A 26,196-nucleotide genomic window follows, 5' to 3' on the forward strand; every position below is an offset into this window, starting at 1 on the left:
ACAGTGAGGGCCCTGATGGCAGCTGTCTTCTCTGGGCCACCAGGCAGGCTCTCTCCTCTGTGACTTGTCATCCCGCCTGGCTCTGGCACTGGCCTCCCCACCACTGCCAACGTCCCCACTTGCTTCAGCTGCAAAATCTGAAACTAGACCCAATGTGTCAATAAAAGCCTCATTTAAGTCACACACTGTGGGAGGATTAATACCATGTTTATCGACCGAATCAATTATCGAGTGAGTTCCGGGGTCCTCACACAACGATTTCGCCATTGTCCTTATTAATGGGTTTCCTCCCCAGGAATTGCGACTCTGCCGCTCACACTGGTCATACCCCGTAGCAGCTCCCGGAATTTCAGCGAAGGGCTCATTATTTTTGCATATTTCATGCTTCATTTTCTCCTGAACACAGTTCCACGTTGGCTAATTGCGGCTGTGTTGCCGGGGTCACGGCTGCCCTGCGCGAACCCTGCATGGGAGTGATGGATCCTGTCTCCCCTGGGCTAAGGGTGGACGTGCTGGGGGCAGGAGGCTTGTACGCATCAAGTGAGCAGGGAGAGTGGGTGCTCCTCCTCTGCGAGACAGGTGGGCAGGGGGAGGAGAGGGGTGGGCAGGGGGAGGAGTAGGGGAGGGTGGGGAGGGGTGGGCAGGAGGGAGGAGTGGGGGAGGGTGGGCAGAGGGAGGAGTGCGTGCACCCTCCCGCCCCTCCCCAGGTGGCGCAGAGGTGAATCTCAGGGACACGCTGGCTCTACCCCATTCCCTGCCAGGTCCTCGCACCCACCGCTCTGGCCCCTTTCCCTCCCCATGTCCACTCCTTCACCTCCCTCAGGGACCACAGCCCTGTCCCCTTGCCCAGCGCCCTCGCCCCTTCCCCTGCCTGTACCCCCTTCCCCACGGACTGCAGCCTCCGCCCCACCCCCTCCGTCCTTCCCCCACGGTGGACCCCAGCCCAGTCCCCTGCGCCCCCGCCGGGGCCCCCACACACCCTGCACCACGCGTCCTGTCCGCCGCAAGACGAACTTGCAGCTCCTCCCTCGCCGCTCCAGAGGCCGCCGCCCCCCCCCACCCCTGCCACGGCGCCCCCCGGCCGCCCTCGGATCCCGAACAAGCAGCTAACCTTCGACTGCTCCACACGGCTCTGCGGCAGCACGCGCTCAGTCGGGCTGAGCATGTGACCCAAGCCGGCCAGTCTGAGTGTTTCTCACCAGGACCTTAGTGATTGGGCGGACGGGGACACGTGACCCGAGCGGGCTAATCCGAGTATTCCCTGCCCGGCACTTCTGGGTGGGTAGGGACACGTGACCCGAGCCGGCCAATCCGAGTATTCCCTGCCCGACACTTCTGGGTCGGTAGGGACACGTGACCCGAGCCGGCCAATCCGAGCGAGAGGCCTGTCGGGTTATCGCAGGAGCCGTGGAAACGGCGGTCGTGTCGTCTCTCCGTGGGTCCCTCCCGTGTGTGTGTGGGGGGGGGGGGGGAGGAGCCTGGCGCCGGCGCAGAGCAGCAGCGGGAGTCCCCCGGGCCGGCCAGGCCTCCGGCCGGTCACCCCGGACCTGGACGTGCCGGTCGGGGCGGCAGGAGGTCCGTGTGCACGTGCGGGGCTGTGTGCGGTGCCGGGGCCGATGACCTCTGTGGTCGCGGGCTGGGACAGCCGGTGACGGAGGCCGGCCGCCGCACCGTCGGGGCCTCTTGGAGCCGGTGACGTTGGCGCCGCGGCTGCAGCAGCAGCGGCAGCGGCGGCAGCAGCAGGAGTTTGGCCGACTCCGGTGAAGCCAGTGGGAAGCGCCAGCACCGAGCCCGGAGGTGGGCCGGGGGACGTTGGGGGCGGGGGTGCTGGGGCAGAGCCACGCGGGGAGGGACCGCGTCCCGCTCCCCCCCACTTTGTGCCGTTTATACCTGTGGGTCTGTCCTAATCGTGGATGTCAGGGTGTCCCCGGTAGGACGTGCATGTTGTGGGGTGGCTCCACCCGGAAGCCTTGTAGGACTTGGGGTTTTTCTCAGAGTGAACTAGGGCTTCGGCTGAAGGAGGGGCAGCAAGATGAACAGGGGTAGGAAGGGGCTTCCAGGCAGACAAGAGCTTGTGCAAAGGCCCTGTGGCGGGAGAGGAGGGTTTGGAAGGATGGCGCTGGGTGTGCCGGGAAACACGGGTGGGTACGGCAGGGCACCATCCAGGTGAGGACGACACCGAGCACAGCCTGTTGCCTGGAAGTGCCCGACCAGGGTGACTTTCCTTCTCGGGGGACCCAGGCCTCCCAGGCTGCAGATGTGTGAGTCCCGGTGAGCAGTTTGGTCAGTGGGTTGTCCTGACACATTGACGAGTGCTGGTTTCTTGCAGTCAGAACTGCGAGGGGGGGGGGGGGCACTGTGGTGTGACCCCAGGAGCCCAGTGTCACGAGGCAGCTGGAACACATCAGTGTGGGCCGTTGGCTCTTCCTAGAGCTGAATGAAAGCGTCCTAGTGAGTAGGCTCGGCTCTCTCCCTTCGGGGCACTGCTGGGTTCCGTGACATCCGCGCCCCGAATTCGTATAATCTTGCGCTCTGGGCAGGAAGTAACGAGGGGAAAAGTGGTTTGGACAAATAATTGTGAACGAGTTGACGGGAACACGCGTGAGTGCTAACGTGTGGTGGGCGGCGCGTGGAGGGTGAGGAGGGAGTCGGGGGCCCTTCCGTGGTCGCCCGTCTGCGGGGACGTAGCCTCGGCCTCTGTGATGCTCAGCCTCGTGAACCTGCCCCCCTGCTGTCACTTCACACTCCGCTTTCCCGCCGCCCTGGGGGTGCTCCTGCGGGCTCTCCCGGGTCCGGGGCCCAGACGCCGCCGTGGGTTTGGGAGACACGTGGTGGGGTCACGGCTCGGGACGTGGTCGCCGCGGAGGGTCAGCCTGTCTGGGACACGGGCACGGTTCAGACACAGCGCTGTTGCGGGAGGGCCTGGCCTTCAGGCGGGGAAGGGGCTAGCACCCTTGGGTGGGGGTCAAGGAGGGGAGCAGCCCGGTTTGGGGAAGGAGCCGCCAACGGCCGCCCCAGGCTCGACGGGAGCCGGGTCCCGGCGGCGTGATCTCCCAGGCCCGGCCTGCTGGGACTGCGCCCACCTCGTGGGCCTCAGACCGCCCTCCCGTTGCCGCCGTCCAGGGCCGGGACCCTTCCGTCTCTGTGGCCACTGTCCCTAGCGGTCATCCGCCCGTGATGCTGAGTGTCCCCCGGCGTCTGTTCCCCCCTCCCAAGCGCTAGCTGGGCTGTGGCCCCCCCAGGCTAGAAGCTATGTTTCCCGGCCTTGCCATGACCGGCAGAGCCGGGGGTGTGAGTGCGAGTGCTGTGTGCCCTTCCAGGCCCTGACCCGTAAGGCCAGCACCGTATACCGAGCTGGCAGGCCCGCGTCGGGGACGGCGGCCCTGGCCGCCCGGCCTTGTCCCTGACAGCCTCGGAGGGTGGGGCCGCTCAGCCTTGCTAGACCCCACCGCCTTCGGAGAGGAGCGCGCTGTTTCGGTCAAGCCACAGCCGATACCCCAAGCTCGCGAGGCCCGCGTGTCGCAAAGCCTGCAGCCTCCCTTCGGAGCCGTCCTCACGTCTGATCTTGATGGCGGCCCCTGTGAGTCGGGGGCTCGTGGTAGCTACCGTGCTTTGCCCATAAGGAAACTGAGGCCCAGAGACAGCTGGGTTCTGTCCCAGGTCACAGATGCAGGGAGGCGACAAGAACCCAGGCCCCTGGGCCCCAGGGCACAGCTTTCTCGTGTGCAGGCTGTTGCCAGGAACACTCTGAGTCGAGGCCGTGAGGTTGTTATTAAAATATTTACTTGCATGAAAAATTTCTATTACCTGAAACTCATGTATTATAGATGGAATCAGTAGCTTAGGAGGAAATAAACAAGAAGAATCACTTTAATAACAAAAGCTATGCAGATAAATTCCTCATTTCAGCAAGCTCTTGGCGGTCCCGAATAAATATATCATTTTTATCAGGCAAGTGCTCTAGAAACAGCGTCTTCAGGAAATATGTCAAAATAATCTCTCTGGCTGTGCTGTTTTCTGGAGGAAAGAAATATGACAGTGGCTTCGGCACAGGCTGTCGGGACGGAGGGTGACGAGGCGCCGAGCAGGCTGGTCTCCCGGCTGCGTTCCAGCCCACCACGCACAGCTCAGGGGGCGGGGGCCACGCTCTCACCTCCTGGCTGACAGTAGCCACGCTGCTCGCCCTCTCTGAGCCTCCACTGACCAACTCACAGAGCCGTCTGGGTATGGAAACTTCTTACCAGATGCGGAGTGCTGCTCACAAATCACGTGGGCCCCATTGAACGCCGCCACTACTGCTGTTGTCTAAGTCGTGGACGGGGTGTAAGGGGAGGAGCAGAGTGGGGCCCGATGCCTGCTGGCTGAGGAGTGCGTGTGCCCGGTGCACACCTGTGTGCCTGCCCCTCTCCTGGAGGTGCACCATCAGCCGGGCCTCAGCGGTCCAACCCCAGGACCCTCCCAGCTCCTCGCCCCCCTTCGAGGAGAGCCGGTCCGCACTGAGCCCCGGAGCATCGGAGCCCTGTTCCTTGAGTCCCTGCACCACCTCCTGTCCCTGCTCCCGCTGTCCCTGCCTTCGAGCAGGACACCATTGCTCCTGACTGCTGCCTCAGCGTCCCCACGTTTGCCACCAGTCTGAGCTTCCCCCACGATGAAAACTCTCCCTCGTTTGTGCGAAAACCTCCCACTGCCGGGCCACGAAGCCCGAATTCCTCACCTGACACCGAGCCCTCGTACCTCTCCAGCCCAGCGGCCCCGACACGCCCCGCCTTCCGTGCTCCCACACTTCTCGCTCTCTGGTCTGTCTGCAGCGGCCTCTCCTTTCTCTGGGGCGTCGGCTCTCCCTGCAGGGTCCAGCTGGAGTGTCTCCTGGACGTCAGGGACGGAGCGACCGCTCTCCCCGCTGTGGTACTCTCACGGAGTCCCATCTGTACCTCTCTGGCTCCCAGCACGCCTTGCGGGGCATGGTCACCCTCCTGCTGGTCCCGCGGTCTGAGGCTGGAAGGGAAGGGGCCGTGGGGCCCGCGGCCCTGCTGCCTGCAGCGGGCCAGCACCTCCGCTTGGCGACGGCCGGAAGTCAGCGTGCAGTCAGGGACCCGGGGGAAGGGCGTGGAGGTGCCCCTCCTGTACCCTGACCCACCAGATTTAATTAGAGCCCATCCGTAGCGACCCCCCTTCCCACGGAGCTGTTAGGGTCTCTGTGAGGAAAGGAAGGAAAAGAAGCTCTTGTCTGGTGCTCTTTTGTTCTGGAAGGTTCGTGGCATCTTGGAGGTACAACATCTGATGATTAGTTGAGACCCCGTGCTTTACGTAACGCCCTTTGTGTAACATGTGCGTGTGTGTGATTCGTGTGCAGGCATGTGAGTGCGCGTGCAGGGGTGCAGGTGTGCGTGAGTGTGCGTGCAGGGGTGCAGGCGCGAGTGCAGGTGTGCGTGCGGGGGTGCAGGCACGAGTGCAGATGGGGCGTGAGTGTGCGTGCAGGGGTGCAGGCGCGAGTGCAGGTGTGCGTGCGGGGATGCAGGGGTGAGTGCAGGCGTGCGTGGTGCTTCCATGCACGTGTGATCGGGTGTGCCGGGACTTGCCGGTGTCGGAGTGGATAGGTAGTCATTTTGGCCAGGGGCCCGTCACGGACGGAGCTGGTCTCCCTTAATGCCAGTGTCCCTGGAAAACCAGCCTGCCAGTCACTGCTGGCCGCTCGCGCTCCCCGTGGAGGGGCGCTTGGCAGTGACTCTGTGGGACGCGCCTGGCAAAACTGCCCCAGTGTCCTGGAAGCCGAGCTGTCCCGGCCTGAGTGGCAGGGCCCGGGCTGTGGATGGATTGGTGACTGCAGGGCGGCCCGCCGGCAGGGAAGCTTCTTGTCCTCCTGCTTTTAGGTAATTTGGCCTTAAAACTACCGGGGGTATTGTCTGCTGGGGAATGGCCCTCGGCAGGGCCCCTGGGAAAAGAACCATTAGGGAAGAAAATAAGGTTCCGCAAGAAATTGTGCGGCCTTACGTTTCGCCCTTGCCATCCTCTACGGAGACTCCTCTACTTACAGGAAGGATAGCCTCGTGCCTTTGCCAGCAAAGAGGGCCTGTAAAGGAGAGACATATGGATTTGAAAGCCCCACTCCGGCAACTAAGAGTGTATCTCTGGGCACAGGTGACTTCAGCCCCTAGGCCCTCCTGGCCCCCCGGAGGCATTCCAGAGGATGACTGAACCTAGTCGCTTAAGGTACAGAATGGTTCGTTGGTTCCTAGGTGCGTTGTCTCTCTGAGAATGTACGAGGCGTGGGTTTCTAAGGCCTTTTCGGCCCCTTCCTGGCACCTCGGACCGAGGCAGACACATTGTTCTTCTGGCCTCATGTGGTTAGGAGGTCACGTCCCTGTCACTGTTCCCCTTGAGGTGTTGAGAAACGGAGGGCCTTTCACGAGAACAGCAAAGCAAATGCTTCGTAGATTATAGATAAACACAGATGCGTAATGGAATAATGTAAGAAATTAATCAACAATCAAAGGGTATGCGGGAGAACTAGGAGAAAATCGCCATGTTACTTCTTAAAGGTTGATTACGCATAGGAACGTTTTCAAAGTTAGGTAATGTTAGAAAAACATAGATGACGTACGTTACAAGGAAATCACTAGCAGAAGTAATGCCACGTTTACGACAGTAAATCGGCCAGTTCAACACACTTCTGTTGTCTGTGTCCATTTTTATGTTAGTGTTAGTTTTTTATTTTAGTTTTTAGTTTCACCGACGCCGTTCTTCGGGAACCCCTGGTGGCTGGAGCTGGTCTTCGGCCCCAGTGCCACGACTACGCTTCGGCGACACGGCAGGATTTAACCTCTTAAGCTCCCTGTTTGAACAGCCCTCATCTATATCTTAAATTAATGAGGGGACTCGCACGGGAACGACTCGAAGGAGATAATGATGCGTCCTCGTGGGGCTGCGGGAGCGTCGCCAGCCAAGGAGCATCTCATTTCTCGGAAAATTAAGCCAGCACGCCATTATCACATCGTTTCTAAACGAAGGAAGGACTGGACCTCAGCGTCGTGGCCTCGTTTTGGCAAAAAGAGACAACCTGACAAGCTGTCTTGTCACACGCTTGTTGGAGCAGAACATTTTGAGGAATGTCTCTGGATCTGTTCGGGAAGAGGAGCTGGTGGGTAGGAGAAATGTCCGAGATGACCAAATGTGACGGGGCTGTTTGCCGAGTAATCACCCCACGCCCGAGCCCGGGAAGAAGGAAATGCGTTTCTGTTTTCTGCTCTTGAGCTGCGGGACCTTGCTCGGGGTGGGGAGCCAGAGCCCGTCTGCTGAAAAGTCGTGAAGCTCTGCTCGGCCATAGACGCTGGTGAACACGGCCAGGTGAAGTCGACCAATCCTGCCTGATGCACCTTTACCCTCGTGACAGGCCCTCTCGGGACGGCCTTCCTGCCCGTACGCCCTCTGTCTCCCCAGGAACTGCCCTCCTGACTCGGTGGCACCCCGCAGCCTCTGCTGCCCCTGGCGAGAGCCGATTGGCCCTCCCGGGGCGGAGTCGGCCTGTGCTGGGCCAGTCAAGTCTGTCCACTGGAAGTGGGGACTCGGGAACCCAGCAGGAGCTGGGGGCCTTGGCCCACTTGGTGAACACCTGCCAGCAACCGGCCCCTTCTCCCCGGGAAAGAAGGGGGAGGAGGGAAAATCTGGAGCCACGCTTTGAAGCCTGACGTTTCTGGGTTCGAATCCTGGCTCTGAATCTTGAGTCTGATCCCGATCTTGTGACCTTGAGCGTGTGACTTAACCTCTCTGATTCCCATTTCCTCACTTGGAAAATGGAAGTTTGATAACAAGGAAAATTGTGATTTAAAACAACTGTCATGAAACCTGTCTTGGTGGCTCTGAAACTTGTCTCTAGAGTAAGTGGACTTTGGACCAAACATCAATGAAGCGTCCTCCCTCCCAGGGAAGTGGACTTATCCTCCGGTCAAGACCCTCCGGCAGCAGACGAGCTTAGGGTCGAGGCCCCTTGTGTCTCGAGAAGCTCCACCGACGGCCGTTGTGTTGCCTGTTTTGTCCCATCCCCCAGCACCCCATCCCCTCCTCGACGTTTCCAGATTCTCAAGGCTAGAGGCACATCTCCCTGGTTCTCCCCTCCCCATATGTCCGCCTTCTGGCTCCAGTCTTCACTGAGTGGTTTCCAGGCACATCACGCTGCCGCGTGCAGGGACTGTCTTCTGTTGCGTGATTTACTCCCTCGTTTGTCTGGAGCACGTCCTCAATCAGCTCCCTAAGAAGGTACACGGGAGGGGAGTCTTTGGCGTCCGTTAATACTTGAAGGTGCCCTGACGTTCTCCTAGCATTTGATAGTGTGGATGGTGTGGACGGGCTGGACGGTGTGGATAGTCCAGAGGAGTGTAGAGTTTTAGGACAAACGCGATTTTCCCTTCTGTACCTTGATGGTATTTTCCCATTGTCTTCTGGCCTTTGGCGAGGCTGCAAAACGTTCCTGGTGCCGGGTTGATTTGTTCTATTGCGAGTGAATTGTTGTCTGTTTTGCACTCTTTTTCTGGAAGCTTTCTCTCCAGAGCAAAGGTCAGCAATTTTTTTCTGTCAAGGGCCAGATGAGAAATATTTCAGACTTTGTGGGCCGAATGGCTTCTGTTGCGACCGCGTAATTCTGCTGTGGTAGCACGAAAGCAGCCGTGGACAAGGCACAAACGGGCGTGGCTGTGTTCCAGTAAAACTTTATTGACAAAGTGCATGCTTGGGCAGCACGTGTGATAGAATCAGAAGGACGCAAAGAAGATTAGCATGGCCCCGTGCAAGGATGACGTGCAGATTGGTGAAGCGTTCCCTATCACAAAAGCCTGACGACTTCATTCACAAAAACAGATGGTTTGCCGACTTCTGCTTTATGTCAAAGGGCGTTCCCTTTACCCTTGATTTTCTTTTTAAGTTTCTTATTTATTTTGAGAGAGACAGAGACAGCACGGGTCGGGGAGAGGCAGAGAGAGAGAGGAGAGAGGATCCCAAGCAGGCTCCGCGTCGTCCGCACAGAGCCCGGCGCAGGGATTGAACTCGCAAGCCGTGAGATCATGACCTGAGCCGAAACCAAGAGCCAGATGCTTCACCCGCTGAGCCCGCCAGGCGCCCCCTGTCCTTGGTGCTTTGAGACTTCCCAGCGAACCGTTTGTGGAGTGTTCTTGTTTTCGTCGATTACGCTTGAAAACCTGGTGAACTTTCAGTAGAGTCGTGCCGTCCAAATCTGATAAATTCCCTAGCTTTCTTGAAAAGGTATCTTCTCCCTCCGCCTTCTCGGAGCCCTGCTGGTTACCCTGCATTTGCAGGGCCTCCCCGACTTCTTTGGTTTGCCTCTTATTTTCTCCGCTCACCTTTCTGTCACTTTCTCTTGTTAATTTTTATTTAACTTTAAGTGATCTCGACACCCAGCGTGGGGCTCGAGCCCACGGCCCCGAGATCGAGAGTCACACGCTCCACTGAGCCTGCCAGGCGCCCCGCTGCCTCTTTTCTTTTTGTAATGTTTTCCAGGCTATTGGATTTGACTTTTTAACAGCCTTTTTACATGTTTAAAATACTTTTGACCATATATTTTTAACCTCTGAGGGTTCCTTCATGTTCTCTGAGTGTTTAAATGTTGTAGAATCGTTTTATTTTATACGAGATGCTATGTCTCCTGGATTCTCCCTGAAGATACTAATTAGGGTTGTTGTTGGTGGTTTCTCATCTCCTGTTTTCAGAATTATTTCTAATCCCTTAGAGTCAGCTTTTCTCTTTAATGATCTGATTCCTTCTCTTTTATGTTGCAGGGTTTTGCCCCCTTATCTGGTGTTCTGGTTGACAATTATATCGAGGTGATTTGTATTTGTATTCAGAGTAAGCCGTGCACAGTTGTACTTGTGCTCTGCGAATATGAGGAGTGCTTGTTAATGGCGGAATTTGCACTAGACTGGTCACAAGGAGTTGCTTTTAGAGCTGCGGGACCCCTGAGCCCCAGACGTGGAGGTCTGTTTTTCTGGAATGGGGCGGATTTATAGTCTACCTACGGCATACCACCTTGGGCTTAATTCCACTTCCCTTGAGCGACGGTTGGGCTTAGTGACTTTGTTCTAACGAACAGAATACGGCGAGCGTGACCGTGCACGACTTCCGATATTAGGTCCTACGAGGCATCGCAGTCTCCTCGTTGTTCTCGCGTTGTGACGACACCCAGGCAGCCTCCGGAGAGTCCGGGCGGTGAGGGAGCCGTCCAGGATGCTGACCCTCCGGCCCCAGGCGAGGCTTCAGATGATGCAGCTCTGGGGCCCGTCTTGGCTGTGCCCTCATGAGAGACCCGAGCCGGGACCCTCCAGTAAGCTGCGGTTGAATCCCTAGCCTGCACGGGCTGAAAGACAACGAGTTTTTGTTGTCGTGAGTGGCTCTATTTCGGGGTAGCGTGCATAACGTGTATGCAGCCATAGGTAACAGCGCCGGGGCTGTGAACTTTCCTTGGGGTTGACTCGCCAAAGTTTCACCTAGATCTGTGTACCTGGCTGCGAGGTTTTCGTCCAGCGGTAGGGCCACGTATTCTGGGTATAATCACAGCCACCCTGCTCTCAGCGCTGTGTCCCATTTCCATTTCTGGGTGAAGTTTCTGAGGCCCAGCCTAGGGCCGTGAGGGGAGCTCTGATTCCTGGGCTGCACCTGTCTCCACGTACAACCTCAGGTGTGGTGTCCGCCATGCTGCCTCCTGTTACCCCGCGTCCACCCGCCTCCCCCCACCCTGTTATCCTGTGTCCATCTGCCCCCCCTTACTCCACATCCATCCGCCCCCCCCCCCCCCCGAGTTATCCCACGTCCACCTCCCTCCCTCCCCCCTTACCCCAGGTCTACCCGCCCCTTTTACCGCAGTTATCCCGCATCCACCCCCCCTTACCCCACATCCACCTGCCCCCCCCTTACTCCACATCCATCCACCCCCCTCCCGAGTTATCCCACGTCCACCTGCCTCCCTCCCCCCTTACCCCAGGTCTACCCGCCCCTTTTACCGCAGTTATCCCACATCCACCCCCCTCTTACCCCACGTCCACCTGCCCCCCCTTACCCGCGTCCACTCCCCCTCACCCCACGTCGACCTGCCCCCCTTACCCGCGTCCACCCCCCTCTTATCCCATATCCACCCGCCCCCCCTGACCCGCGTTCCCCCCCCTCACCCCACGTCCACCCGCCCCCCTTACCCGCGTCCACCCCCCCTCACCCCACGTCGACCCGCCCCCCTTACCCGCGTCCACCCCCCCTCACCCCACGTCCACCCGCCCCCCTTACCCGCGTCCACCCCCCCTCACCCCACGTCGACCCGCCCCCCTTACCCGCGTCCACCCCCCTCTTACCCCACATCCACCCGCCCCCCCTGACCCGCGTTCCCCCCCCTCACCCCACGTCCACCTGCCCCCCTTACCCGCGTCCACCCCCCCTCACCCCACGTCCACCCGCCCCCCTTACCCGCGTCCACCCCCCCTCACCCCACGTCGACCCGCCCCCCTTACCCGCGTCCACCCCCCCTCACCCCACGTCCACCCGCCCCCCTTACCCGCGTCCACCCCCCCTCACCCCACATCGACCCGCCCCCCTTACCCGCGTCCACCCCCCTCTTACCCCACATCCACCCGCCCCCCCTGACCCGCGTTCCCCCCCCTCACCCCACGTCCACCTGCCCCCCTTACCCGCGTCCACCCCCCCTCACCCCACGTCCACCCGCCCCCCTTACCCGCGTCCACCCCCCCTCACCCCACGTCGACCCGCCCCCCTTACCCGCGTCCACCCCCCCTCACCCCACGTCGACCCGCGCAGACGGGAGGCCCAGGTGGCTCTTGCTAAGCCTCCTGCCTCCTCCCACGAGTCAGGTATGTCAGCGTTTCCAGGTGACAAACCGTTGCTGAAGGCTGGGAGTCTTAATGAAGCAGTAACTTGAAGAACGTGAGTGGACACAAAGGCACAACCAGTGCCTCCTTGATTTGCTCGTGTGTCTTACCTTCAGCAAGCGCGTGTCCCGCGTCTCGTGGACTCGCAGGGACTCTGGCACCCTGGGGGCCCGGAGGCCCCAGTCTCGGCCGGGGGTGCGGCCGGGCAAGGACCTCAGCTTTGATGGGTCCTCTTGCGAGGCCTAGACCATCCTCCCGCGTCCTAGCCCCCAGACCCGTGAGATGCAGAAACGGGTCTTCTGGACCAGAGCGCTAGAATGCCAAGGGCACAAAAGGAGCCGACTCGGGGGAGGAGGGTGGCGGGGTGGGCGTGCGGGGGGCAGCCGGGCGCATCTGTGGTCGCTCCTTGGTGGGAAAACGGTCCTCATCTCCGTGCCCAGACTTAGCGTCAGCTCTGCGCAGGGAAGCTCAGCTGTGAAGGTCGTGTCCTTGGGGGGGGTGACGCGGGCATCGAACAGCGATCAGAGGGAAGACAGAGCACTTGTGCCTTTGAGGAGCGTGTAGAGGGAGTGGAGGAGGAGTCGCGGCACAGCGACTGGGGACGCCTGTCGAGGGGAAGCAGCCCAAGCACAGGTCAAGAATCCCTTCTCAAGGGTGGGACCTCGCGGTGGGGGGGGGGGGGAGTCTCACCAGTGGTGCCTCTAAATTGTTGCAGGGTTTCAAGGACGTCACTTGTGTCATAAAAACATACAGGACACTTGCACCTCAGGGGAGGAGGAAGCGTGTCGTTCCGTGGCCTCGTCTTTTTACTCTCTGGTGCCAGTCTGCGTGGTCAGCAGACATTTCTGCCGGGCGGCTGTGCACCGGCCCCGGGGGGCTGGCCCGCAAGCCGGGAGCCCGGCCCCCCGGGCCGCACAGGCCGCAGGAGGGCCCAGCGGGTGCCCTGCCCTGCGTTGGCAAGAGTGGGTGCAGAGCCGTCATCGTGCCTGATGCTGCTGCTGTCCAGCCTGCTCGTCCTGCGGTCCCGCTTCCCGGGTCGCCGGCGCCTCAAGGACAAAGGCTTTTGTCTGTTTCAGTCAGCTCTGCGTCCGGCGCCTGGCGCACGGTAGAAGCCCAACAGGCACTTGCTGCTTCGGTGAACGCTTCCAGACGTGTCTGCGGGAGGCGGTCGCGGGGTCACGCGCTGTCCTAAGCGTAGGCCTGTGGCACAGTCAGTCGCGCTTCGCACGCGCCGTGGGAAGGGCCTGAGGCATCGTCCCTTCCCCCCCGCAGCAGGGACGACACGCGTCCCGCACGGGGGACGCCGGCGGTGACCAGGGCCAGGCCCTCACCTGTTCTGTCCACGCCCGGTACCCCGCGAGCGGAGGTGAGCGATCGTGGCGGCCGCTGCCTGGTTGTCGGCCTTTCCCCTTCCGGCACTTTTTCCAGGTGTTTCCTTCGGGAAGTATGCACGTGTGGAAGTGCCGGGTCAGAGCGCGTGCAGTTCAGTCTTGACGCGCATCCACAGGTGCCCCTTCCCGCCCTCCAACCACTGGCGTCCTCGTCCCTGTGAGTCTGCACTGTCACGTCACCCTGCGTCCCTCTGCTCTCGGGGGGGGGGGGGGTGGGGCTGAGCATGTCTTCGTGTGCACACCCCCGGGAGCCCCGCGGCGCTGGCCCTGCTGGGGGACTTCATCAGGGAGGCAGGTGAGCGCCCAAAGTAATTAAAAAGGAGTCAGGCCCTCTTGTGTCTCTCAGAGATGATTAACAGGGCTCTCATTCATAATTTAAAAAGTCTTTTCTCAGAGTCTCCCCTCCTCCCTCGTCCTCCCACCCCTGCAGGCGGGCCGGCTCCGGGGTGCTGGGCTGGGGGTTGGGCACGGGCTCAAGTTAACAAGCTGTGTCCTTGGCACATTCTTGGTTTTCCTGGGAGTCGCCGCTGGGAGCCTTTGGCCCTTTTTCCTGCTGTGATGTTAGTCTCCGATTTGCACAAAGTGCGTCCCCGTCTGCTGGGAACAGGTGGAGTAGGCCCCTCGCGCCAGATGGGTGACAGACCCCCGTCCTGGGTGTGCGTCCGCCACTGGGGGGAGCGGGAGTTCCCGGGGGCTCTGAAACCCTGGTTCTGACGCCTGCCCCTACCCACTCCCCCAGCCTCCGGGGGCCCCTGAGGGGCGTTTGTGGAGAGTGGGGCAGTCACCGTGGAGGCACAGGCTGTGTGGAACCGTGCCGGTGGGCTGTGGCGTCTTTTTCTCTTTTTAACGACACAGACGACGCCAGAGCGGGAAGCATCAGAAAGCAGCTGAGTACGAGTGTTGTTTCCCTGCGGCGGGTGTCCGTGCGCACGCCTGGTCTCGCCTAAGTGTGCCCCTGACGCTGGGTCCTGTGAACACCGCTCACGCCCAGCAAGTTCGGGCCCTGGCAGCGGGCCCGGGGCACGGGGCTCTGCCTGTCCCCACCACAGGGTCAGGGTGACCCGTGCTCGGATTCTCTTTCTGCTCTTGCGGCCGCGCCTGCTGCCTGTTTCAGCCGTCCCCTCCGAGTCCCCCTCGGCGTCCCCGGGGGGCTCAGTCAGTAGAGCACGTGACTCCTGGCCTCAGGGTTTTAAGTTTGAGCCCCACGCTGGGAGTAGAGATTATTTAAAAGTAAAATATAAAAAAAAATTAAAGTTCCAGGGGTGCCCACAGGGCTCACGGTCAGTTGGGCGTCCGACTTCGGCTCAGGCCACGATCTCACGGTCTGTGGGTTTGAGCCCCGCGTCGGGCTCTGGGCTGACGGCTCGGAGCCTGGAGCCTGCTTCAGACTCCGTGTCTCCCTCTCTCTCTGCCCCTCCCCCACTCACGCTCTGTCTCTGTGTCTCAAAAATGAACGTTAAAAGATTTTTTAAAAAAGTGACATTACATAATACGAACTGTTTTAAAGCAACAATTCGGTGGCATTCAGTGAACGTACGGTATCACGCAGCCGTCACCTCTCTCTGGTTCCAAGACGTTTCGTCTCCCCCAGAAGGACATCCTGGACCCACTGATTCTTCTGTCCTCTCCCTCCGCCAGCCCCCAGCAACCGCCAGTCTGCTTTCCGGGTCCGGGACGTAGCTGTTGTGAATAGTTCATGTAAACGGAGCCCCACCATGTCTGACCGCTGGTGTCTGGCTTCCTCCACTTAGCGTGTCTTCTCTTAATTCGCGGCGAAGATGCTTAAAAGTCGTGTGCGGAAGTGTCTTTTGCGTGTTTAAACTCAGAGGGGTTTTGTGTTTATTTATTCGTTCCGGCGTAATTAACGTACGGTGTTATGTTAGTTTCAGGTGTGCGACACGGGTTCCGAGCAGCAGCGGGTGCCCGCCACGAGGGCGTCCTCAACCCCCGTCCCCTGCTCCATCCACCACCCTCCCTGGTAACCGCCGGCGTGGTCCCCACAGGTAAGCGTCTGTTTCTTGGTTTGCCGCGCTCCCTCTTCTCCCGTGCCTGTTGGTTTTGTTTCTTAAATTCCACGTTTGAGTGAAATCACGCGGTGTGTGTGTTTGATTTATCTCACTTAGCATATTTTCTAGGTCCACCCACGTCTTTGCAAGGCACAGCAGGACTTCATCCTTTTTATGGCCGAGTAGCCTTCCAGTGTGTGCACGTGCGTGTGCGCGTGCGTGCGTGTGTTTCGGCCGTCGTAGATAGTGCTGCTGTAAACATCGGGCGCGTGGATCTTTGAATTAATGTTTTTATTTTGGGGAGTAAACGCCCAGGGGAGGGATTCCTGGGTCGTAGGGTAGTTCTGTTTTCACCTTTCTGAGGACCCTCCACCCCGTTCCAGAGCGGCTGCCCCAGTTTGCACCCCGGCCAGCCGTGCACGGGGGTTCCCCTTTCTCCGCATCCTCGCCGGTGCCTGTTGTTTGTCGCGTTGTTGATTTTAGCCACTGTGGCGGGCGTGGGCGGTGTCGCGTGGTGGTTCGTGGTTGTGACGTGTATCTCCCCGAGGATCAGTGATGTTGAGCGTCTTTTCGTGCGTCTGGGTGTCTTGGGAGAAGTGTCTACTGAAGACGTGAGCCCCTGGGAAGGTGGAGTTGTCTTGTAGTTGTTACAGGGACGTGGTTTTGCGCTCTGCCCGCCCCCTCCCCCATCCTCTGGGAAGGAGGGGCTCGTCCTGGGCTGAGCTGAACCTCAGCGGCCAGACTGGACGGGGTGAAGCAGGATGAAGTTCTGCAGGGCTTCCTCCAGCTCCCTGCTCTGGGCAGTTCTGGGAGCATTTTTGTTAGTCAGTCGAGGGCGATCCCAGCCGCGGTTTGGGTCAGGCCAAGTGTCTGAGCGCTTAGTGCCTGTGAAGGGATTTGCAGAGGGCTCTTCCTGTACTGACCAGAACCTTAGTGACCTCAGGCTCTCACGGTGCGGGGGACACGGGTGCGAGCTGCCCGCCAGAGGTGGGGGGGCCCCGACCTCCCCTGCAAGGCGGCATCTTCGCTCAGGGAAAGTGGCTGACTCTTTCAGGGGTGTGGGGGCGTCGGGGGCAGAGGTGGGGGGCTCTTCCGTGCATCTTCAGGGCTTAAAGTCCAGGAGACGCCCGCAGGCATCTCACGATGGTCTCAGAGGGGCCACACTGCGTGGGCCTGTGGGATTCTGGGGACACTTCCACGTCCTCAAGTTCGGTACTTGCTACTTCCTCTGTATTTGTTCCTAGGTATCATCAGAAAACCCCCAATTTTTTGTCTTTGGGCTGTGCCTTGTTTTAGGGCGGACTAGGAAAGGGGTGGCTGTGTGGGCCATGCCTCCAGCCTCAGCGGGCCGGTGGGGACGGGGGTGGTCTGAAGGGACACAGCGGGTGAGGGGCCCTGCAGGGGAGCCTGGTCGGTTTCTCACCCTGGAAGTCAGGCTCCAAGGTGACTTAGATGGGTCAGAATTGAGGAGGCAAAGTAAGTTTGAGGTTGAGGAGAAGAAACGTGAGCCCCCTACGTTTGGGTCTTAAATCCCAAGCGCACGCATGCGGGATGAGGGGACTCGGCGCGTGGCTCTCGGCGTGACGGGGCCGTCACGGGGTGGACGCAGGTGAGAGGAGGGCCGTTCGGACCAAGGGAGGCCAAGACCCCCAGTCCTGCCAGGGGGTCACACGTCCACGGCGTGAGGTCGCCACGTGACGAGGCGCGTGAACGTGGGCACCAGAGTTTACCGAGGGGACGACGGGGTCAGCGAGAGCCTGGGGATGACGTTTTGCGGGCAGCGGTCGAAGAGGCCGGGGGTGGGCCGGGATCTGGCTCCGCCTTGTCGGGGGCCCGTGAGGGTGGACGTTCCCCTCCTCGTGCGGCCCTAACAGGTGACCACACAGCTCGTGGTCCGGAACCATGTGAACTCGCCTTGTGGTTCCAGAGGCCCCACGTGTCGGCAGGCCAAAATCAAGGTGTGGGCAGGGCGGCCCCAGTGTTTTCCGGCTCGCGGGGGCTCTCGCGAGCTCTCGTGGGGTCCCGGCCCCGTTCTGCCTGCGGGGCGGCCCCCTCCCCGCTGACCTCGGCCTGAGCGGGCCCCTCTCCTCCAGCCCTCGCTTCCCGCGTGGCGACGCCGGGCCCTCCCGGACAGTCAGACGGTCTCCGCTCCGCCAGCTTCCGAGTGTAATCACACCAGCTAAGTAGAAAGCCATACTCCTGGGCGCCGGGGGATTAGGCCGCGGGCCTCTGGGGGCGGGTGGTGGTATCGTTCTGCCTCTCACAGACAGCAGCTGTCAGCTGTGCTTTTGTTTTCCGGTGTGGCTTCCAAAGCAGAACCCGGGCTGGTGGCTGTGATCACGGGCCGGGAGGCGTTGCGATCTGGGCCAGAGCCCTTGTGTCCCACAGTCTGACCTCGTACGGCAAGGGAGGGGGCTCAGGAGGACGTGGTCCCGCTCCCCCGGGGTCACTCGGGCACAGGACGCGTTTTGCCCGGGAGGGTGGTTCAGCGGGGCTTCCTGTGCTGGGTGAGATGTCGGACCCGGCGGCATAGATGTTCCCAACTGTAAGACCGTTACTTTTACGGGGGCCGTTTGGGGACGTCGTCCTGTTTGGCTCACAGTTGAGACCAGACCAGCTTGTGTCACACACAGGACGAGACCCAGGCGCGGCCAGCCAGCCGGGCTGCGGTGCCCAGGTCAGCGCCTGCCCGAGCGGCCCGGGGCCGGGAACCGAGAGGATGCTTGGCGTTTGTCTGCGTGGTGGGGATGGGATTGTACGGTCACCACGTTGGGGGAAAAGCGTGATGCTCTCGGTTTCTGGAACTGGGTTTAGTTTCTGAGTCCGGGCGCCAGGCCGAGGAGTGAGCTCATTTCTAACGGCGGGTTTCCCTGCCTGTCTGCTCACAGGGGCCGCTGCCCAGCCTCCGCCCGACTCTTCAACCTGGGCATGCTGAGAACCTGGCTCCCCCCAGGACCCTTGCCCACGCCTCCTTGGGCCTGCAGTCCCAGCCCCAGACCCCCTGTTCCCTGTCACTCCTTCTCTGGGCCCAGGGCAGGGGCGGGGACCCCGAGGCCCCTCTTCCCTCTGCCGTCCCTCCCGGGGTGGGAGCCTTCCCACCTGGATCGGGTGCGGGTGGGCAGCCAGTGGGTCATTGCTGCCCACCTTTACCCCCTTTCAGTGCTCATGCCCTGTCACCATCTCAGGAGCCCAGAGGGAAACCGTGCCTCAGCGGTCCCCGCAGCTCTCACACCTAAATGGGGGTGCCGGGGGACTGCGGGGCCGGCTACCCTGCCGGAGGCCCCAGGCACCCCCCTTCCTGCCCCCAGCGGCTTGAAAGCAGCCGGCGCCAACAGATGGCGGTGGCTTCTCTGTGTCCCGTGCCCCCGAGGGCATGCCCCCTTGAAATGTCACCGATAAGCCGTAGCCACTCGGAACAGCTTTGCCGTGGGTGTGCTTTACAGTCTTTCCCTGGGGTGGTTCGTGACACATTTGCAGTGAGTGTCACTGTCTCCACAGCGGGGGCCACAGGGCCCCTAGCATCCCGCGTGGCCGCTGCGGTGGACGCTGTGGGGGCTCGGAGGTCTGTCCCCGGCTGCTGGGCGGCCTGCAGACAGAGCGTTCCTGGCCCTGCCCTTCTAGGGCAGGCCCCCCAAGAGCCGGCCCCCCAAGAGGGCCTCACCCAGGAGCCCGCCGCCTTTCTGGGGCTGTCAGGAGCCCTGCAGCCATGGGCGGGCCGAGCCAGCCCGGGGTTGGGGTGTGGCTAGGGGGCGGGAGCGGGTGCAGCCACCTCTGTCTGCAGGCTTCCTGTCCTAAGGGCAGCTTCAGCGTGCCCGGACCCAGGCTGCGCTGGTGCAGATGTCAGCGTGCCCCTGTCCCGTCGCCCCGGACGCGTGGAAGTCCTTCCAGCTGAGGGCATCGCGGAGGGTGGCCCTGTCTGCGGGGGCCGCACAGAGCGGGCGTGACCCCCAACAACCTTGGGCGGTGCTCCACGTGTAGAAACCATCAATGCTTTGTTCTCTTTGACCCTGACCATAACCTCCAGGGCAAGATCGTGACCCTTGTCTTATCTCTAAGATGCCCACAGAGCAGATAGTTCCAGGACTTACCCAAGTTTCCCTGGAAAAGGGCTTGGTCAGGGTTTGAACTTGGATCGGCCCAGTTCGGAAACCCACACTGATGCCACCGCCCAGACGGGTGGTTCTCGAACAGGGTCCCACGCCCAGAGTGAGCTGGATGGGGTGGCTGGGGTGGCTGTAGGCAGAAGGTGGCATGACATCTAGCTCTGCCGGCTGGTTCATGCTCCTGGAAGATTCTCTCGTTCTGGGATGAGGTCTCCGGCAGGCCCTCAGCTTCTGGGTGCACTCTTAGGGATTAGTAGGTGTCCTGCCCGCCCGTTAATAAAAAGTCTCTTCTCTGTATTGTCAGTTTTCGTCTCCTGCCCAGTTCCAAACAACTTCATCTTTCCCGTCACCTTCTAGCTGGGATGTCCCTCGGGCTGGGACAGCTGACACAGGGACCAGAGGGCAGGGCCACCTCCTGTCCACTGCTGGGGGTGGGGGGAGTCGCTGCCTGGGGCTGGCGCCTCGACGGGGGCTACGTCCAGGCTGGTCCTTTCTCTCCTGGGCCCCCGATGGCAGTTCCCTGCTTCCCCGGTCCCCTGAGCCCTGGCTTCCCGCCGTCCACCCCGCAGACTCTGACGGAATCCTGTCACCCCCTGTGCCCCGTTGTTCCGGGGTGAGTGCCCGCATCACCCAGAGGGCACCCAGCTTTCCAGCCCCACACCGGATGGTCATAACCGAGGCCTCCAGGCGCGGAAGGGACAGGCGTGCCACCCTGGGAGTATCGTAAGCGGGGTGGGACTTGGCTGGACCGGGGTGGGTGCCGTGGATGCCGCCGACCCCTCCTCCTGGTCTGGGGCCTGCAGCTCTCCCTCTGCCTGTTCAGGAAGCGGCTCAGGGGCCGGATGAGTTGTCTCCCTGGGTCCTAGATTCAGGGGACACCATCCAGCACTTTGCGGAAGCAGCTGCGGGGGCCCCGGGAATAGGGCCAGGCACGGAGGGGCGGACGGGGCCGAGGATCCCTGCCTGAGGGTCTGAAGACCTTGGCTTGGGCCCCAGCTCTGTCTCTGACTTCCTGCATGACCTTGGAGAGTCCCTTCTCTTCGCGGAGCCTCGGTTTCCTCATCCGCAGATTGGGGGTGAACATCCCTGCTCGGGTGGTCCAGCAGGGCTCTTGTGGGGACCAGGGGGGATACTGGCACAGGCGAGGCGTTAGTGTTCTCCTTAGTGAGTAGCCGCGGGACTCGGACAGGTCGGTTCTCCCCTCCGCTCCTTGGCTTCTGTGTCTGTGAAATGGGCGTACTAAAACCTTTCTCGTGGGTTTGTCGTGCGGCCCAAAGGACCCCGTAGCTGCGGCTGGCCAAAACTGTCTCCGATGAGTGTGGCAGCGCGGCAACTTGGTCGAATCAGCAGGAGCGTGTGGAACCTCCAGAGCGCCCGACCTTTGATCTGACTTGGTTCCAAAACGCCGAGTCTCCGTGTCTGTTCAACGTAGAGGCGCCCCTTGGGTCAGGTGTTCGTGTCAGGACCACACAGCTCTGGCCAGGCGGCAGAGACTTGCAGAGACACGGCCGCTGAGAGCCCACCCCTGTGGGCGGGTAGGCAGGCTATGTGCCCCTCATAACGTGGAGCTCTGTGTGTGCCGGTGTCCCGTGGCCCTCAAGGGTCCGTGACTGCTGTCCTGGAGAGAGGAAGGGCCCCCGTTATTCCTCTCCAGGGGTTACCTGATGGCAGAGTTGTGGGGGGGCCTTAGCTGTCAGGACCTTAGGTGGCCTTTCACTTACCCACCCACCCGTCCATCCACCCGTCCATATATCCATCCATCTATATATCCATTCAGCCACCCACCCACCCATCATCCCTCCGTATATCCACCCGTCAGTAACCTATCCATCCGTATATCCATCCGCCCATCCACGCAAGCACATATCCATCCGTCATTATACCTATCCACCCATCCATCCATCCGAATTACCCCAGAAGTTAGCGGCCTGAACAATAAACGGGTGTCTTCCCACGCGGTTTCCGCGGGAGGGGGCCTGGGGGCCGCTCTCCGGCTTGGCTTGGCTCAGTCTCCCTTGGAGTTCTGGTCAGGGTGTGCAGGACCGCAGTCATCTGTCCGTCCGCAGCACGGAGGCTTCTCGGCGGAGATGCTGAGTGTCCTCCGGAGGCGGCCGCGGGCTCCCCCCAGAGGGCAGAGCCGTCCTGGAGGGTGCACGTGCCGTGGCCACGTTCTGTTGGTTGCAGCCGGCCACCAAGTCCAGCCACACTCAGCAGGGGCGGTGAGCCCCGCCTCTCAGAGGCAGGGGCATCACAACTTTTGTGGGTGGATTTTGCACCCATCACCGAGGCACTGGGAGTTTCTGCCACTCTCTCAGCTTCTCCTTCTGCTGGGAAAACTCTGTGTCTCAGGACTGATCCCCTCCCTGGACGCCAGACCCTTTGGTGGTGGGGGGGGTGGGTGGGTGGCGGTGTGTGCTGTGGTTGTCAAGGGCAACGGTGACAGGCACTGTCGATTCTGAAATCGGCCTGCTGGTTCCTGCAGCATAGGTGGTGGGAACTGCCTGTCGCACGGGGGCAGGTCCGGAGTCGGGGCCGGCTGAGGGGTGGGGCGGAGTTTGGTCTAAGGAGCAGAGCTGGGGTGGGGTGGGGTGGGGTGGGGTCTGTTCTAAGGGGGCAGGTCTGGAGGCGGGGCCGGCTGAGGTGGGGGCGGGGTTTGGCCTAAGGGGGCCTGTCTGGAGGCGGGGCCCGCTGAGGTGGGGGCGGGGTTTGGTCTAAGGGGGCAGGTATGGAGGCAGGCCCGGCTGAGGTGGGGGGGGTTGGGGCAGGCCTGGGGGCGGGGCCATCTGAGGTGGGGGGGCGGGGTTTGGTCTAAGGGGGCAGGTATGGAGGCAGGCCCGGCTGAGGTGGGGGGGGCGTGGGGCAGGCCTGGAGGCGGGGCCATCTGAGGTGGGGGGCGGGGTTTGGTCTAAGGGGGCAGGTATGGAGGCAGGCCCGGCTGAGGTGGGGGGGGGTGGGGCAGGCCTGGAGGCGGGGCCAGCTGAGGTGGGGGGGGCGGGGTTTGGTCTAAGGAGCAGAGCTGGGGTGGGGTGGGGTCTGTTCTAAGGGGGCAGGTCTGGAGGCGGGGCCGGCTGAGGGGTGGGGCGGAGTTTGGTCTAAGGAGCAGAGCTGGGGTGGGGTGGGGTGGGGTCTGTTCTAAGGGGGCAGGTCTGGAGGCGGGGCCGGCTGAGGGGTGGGGCGGAGTTTGGTCTAAGGGGGCAGGTATGGAGGCAGGCCCGGCTGAGGTGGGGGGGTGGGGCAGGCCTGGAGGCGGGGCCAGCTGAGGTGGGGGGGCGGGGTTTGGTCTAAGGTTTAGGGTCTGGAGGCAGGGCTGGCTGGGATGGGGGGCAGGTCTGGAGGCAGGGCGGGCTGAGGCGCAGGGGGAGGGGTTTGGTGTAAGGCCCCAGAAGGGCGCAAGAAGGTGGAATGCAGAGTGCTGGGTGGCTGATGGGCCGTGGGCCGAGAGGGAGCCATCCAGAGAGCCCCAGCAGCAGTCACCTGGTGGTGTGGCTCTCACCCCCAGGGCGGCCTGCCCTCAGAACAGCGGGGAGTAAAGCGTGCCCAGACCGACCAGAAGAGTCTGCACGCGAAGGCCTCAGGCTGCGGCTGCTGGAGGAGGGCTGGGTTGTGGGATCTCCTGCTGAGAGCCTGCTGAGAGCCCAGATGGTGTGCTCCGGAATTGATCCATTCCTTGCTTCCTTCAACCAGCTAGTGCATGTTGAAGACCTGCTGTGTGCTGGGCACTTTGCTACGCCTTGGGTATACGGGGATGAACGAGACGGAACACAGCCTTTGGGGGTTGAGAGCCCGGGACCTGGGGAGAGGCAAAAAACGGGACACGGGACACGGGGCTCAACTGCCCTGTCTGCGCCCCAGGGGTGGCGGTTTCTCCAAACTCCTCCTCCAGGAAGTCTGCCGGGACCTGCCTGGCGCCACGTGCAGGCTCAACTGCGTCCTCCCCACCCCCACTCGCCCCCTGTGTGCGTCAGCCTTGTCCCCGTCCGTCCCTGTGACACTGACCCTTCACTTGAGGACACAGGTGTTTGCAGGTAAAAGCCGCCTAGAGAGGAACCCGGGAGGACCGGGCCCTCAGAAGTGGCCTTTTCCAGCATCAGGGCCAAGGGTGACCTCGGTGCCTGCAGGTGGGACCTTCACACTCCCAGCAGCGACCGCCCTGGCTTCTGTAGCAAAATCCAGTTTCCCATCAGAACGTTTGAGCGTCACGGTCTCCATCTCGAATTTCCGTCCCTGTGGGTCTTCACGCTGGTCGACAGCACCCCCGGTCCCTGGGACGGCCGGTCCGTCAGCTCTCCTTCCCGGGGCTGAGTGTGGCAGAGATCCTTGTAGAAAAGAAAACTTGTTCTCAGCTTTATCAGCGGAACGCGCATGCAAATCCCCCCCGGTAGACTCCTGTCATCGGCCAGGAACTTTTACTGTGAGGGGTTGCCCTTTCCTCTAGCAACGTACGAGCCAGTAGGAGTGTGTTCTGAGGTTTGGTGAAGACTGGTCAGACCGGGTCAAGAGGTCAGGGGAGACGTCACCCCAGGTCGTCCCTGGCTGAGCGAAGCGAGGGCTGTTCTGCCACCACGGTCTCGGAGCCAGGACGCCTGAGGCTCAGGAGGGTCAGGACCCGCCCGCTGCCCGTGGCTGGACGGCCTGCCAACCTCCGGCTCGGTCACCATCCCCGCAGCCCAGGCCGACCACCGCCCCTTTCCTTCCTCTGCCTCTGTGTCACCCCGCAGGTGACCTGTCACAGAGCCCAGGCACCCCTCCGGCCCCGCCCGGTCTCCGCGAGGAGTCTGCCAGTCATGGCGGGAGCAGGCCTTTCCTTGGCCCCCGAGGGCGGCTCTCCTCAGGAGGCTCCGTGGAGCAGGGCTTGCGCCCGCTTTGGGTGCGTGCTGAGTCGGCTGGGATTTGTAAGCCGGGGACTTGTACGCCGTTCCCAGTACGGGGTCCTGGGCAAACGGCCTCTCTCTGGAAACGGCTGTCTGCTCACCATCTGCCAACCACTGCCAGGCTGGGCCCTCCCTGGTCAGCCTGTAGACTGGGTGGCCTTGGGGCGGGAAGCATCCTGCAACCCGTCGGAGCCCACAGCTCTCCTGGCATAAGAGGGAGACTGAGGGCCAGGGAGGGGCGGCCCCCGGTGCAGGGCCGTCTGGATGGGGCATCTGTCCAGTGGGCGGTTGTGCTCTGGAAAGTAAATGTCTGCGGGGCACCACGAGGCCCGGGGGCTGGACCGGGGCCGGTGTCAGACGGGCTCCCGGCCTCCCAGACGCCGCGTCCTGATGCCCTAAACCTGTGAATCTGCAACCTCAGATGCGGTTGAATTGAGGTTCTTGATGCGGGGAGATTATCCGGAATTGTTTGGACGGGCCCCAGGTTATCCCAAGGATCTTCCCTACTGGAGGCTGGAGGGTGTGTGTCAGAGAAGGTGTGATAAGGGAAACAGAGATGTGTGTGTGTGTGTGTGTGTGTGTGTGTGTGTGCCCGTGTGCATGTGTGTGTACGTGTGCACCTGTGTGTGTGCGCAGACACATGAGTAAGACGGAGACCAGGAGAGAGGGAATGAGACGTGGAGATTCTCCGCGGCTGCCTCGATGGCAGAGGCGGCCTGGGGGCCAAGGGCGTGGGTGCGTCTGGGCCCTGGGAAGGAGCACAGCAGCTGACGGCCTGATCTCAGACCCTGTGGCTCCAAACCGGGTGAGAAGTTGCTGTGGCTTCTGGTCACCGGGCGGGTGACGTGTTGTGGCAGCCGCAGGAGACAGCACGAGGTACGAACCCCAGCTCTGAGCGTGAGGGGGACCGGGGGCCTTATGCGGTGGGTCCCGGTGGTGATGGTGACGGTGACCTGGGCTCTTCAGGCTGCAGGTGCGCATAGCAGTTTTCTCGGTGCCCAAAAGATGGGCTCCTATACGTTTTGGGTAACCAAATCAACCAATAAGTTAAAGAATAAAAACAGCTAAAAAAAAAAAAATTAAGTGTATCTTTTGGCACATAAGGGAACTTGAAAAATCTCCAAGCAAAAGTTTTCATTCGAATGCCACCGTTCAGTCTGACTATTTAAAAATATCTTCCCACTGTGCGTGTCCAGATTCGGTCTCTTGGAATGAGAAGCAGATAAGAAAATTAAACAAACAACCGCGTCCCTCAGCGCCTGACAACTCTCATTGGCCTGTCATCCAGACGGGTCTGATGCGGCCCTTTCCCTCTTGGACAGAATTTCCGTGATCACCGGGGGAAATGCTCTCGGGGTCTGCCCCGGCCTGGACCCGAGGGCGGCCCTTCTGCGTTAACCGCCCGCGTGCCCCCCGCGCCGGAGTCCCAGCTCCCAGAGGACCGCTCTGGCTCTTGGGCCTCCCGCCTGCTGCGGTCACCCGCGCTCAGCGTGCGCTCCGGGGAAAGCGCGTCCGGTAGGCGGCTGTGGCGGCAGAGGACCTGCCGGTGACGTTCTTGGGACTGTGGTCCCCTGGCTCGTCCAGGCGGTGTCTGGAATCGGAGCAGAAGGTGATCTTGGGCATAAGGTGAGCCAAGGGGGAAGGGCTGGGGCACTGCCGCGTGAGCTCCCACGTGGGCCTGATCGCACACGGTTCCACGGCTCGGTGCTCAGTATTGAGCACTTCCTGTATGCGAGGCCTGGGGCTTGGCACCGGCACGGCCTTCAAGGAGGGCGTCGTGTGGAGAAAGAAGGCGGGTTGTGGGAGCCACGCAGACAGGTGTGTCACAGGGGGGGACGCCGGCTCTGGTTCCTGGGGAGGACCCGGGCTTTCCCACTCGGCGCAGGAGGATGGGGGGGGGGGGACACTGTTGTCCGGTGGCTTCGGTGCCACGGGCTGGGCTACTCCTG

The 26,196-nt window shown here is 61.6% G+C and overlaps 1 long non-coding RNA gene and 1 other non-coding gene across 2 annotated transcripts; both read left to right on the top strand.

Annotated features, from left to right (window-relative positions):
- The first annotated feature begins 1,393 nt into the window (after window positions 1-1,393).
- On the top strand, window positions 1,394-25,867 carry LOC123602968. The gene is made up of 3 exons (XR_006714651.1): window positions 1,394-1,797; window positions 15,151-15,270; window positions 25,570-25,867. It is a non-coding gene; the product is annotated as an uncharacterized LOC123602968 (long non-coding RNA).
- On the top strand, window positions 8,715-8,820 carry LOC123604716. Its single transcript, XR_006715451.1, has one exon. It is a non-coding gene; the product is annotated as a U6 spliceosomal RNA (small nuclear RNA).
- Window positions 25,868-26,196: the final 329 nt, after the last annotated feature.

The sequence above is a fragment of the Leopardus geoffroyi genome, chromosome E1 (genome assembly GCF_018350155.1).
Source record: "Leopardus geoffroyi isolate Oge1 chromosome E1, O.geoffroyi_Oge1_pat1.0, whole genome shotgun sequence".
NCBI lineage: Eukaryota > Metazoa > Chordata > Mammalia > Carnivora > Felidae > Leopardus > Leopardus geoffroyi.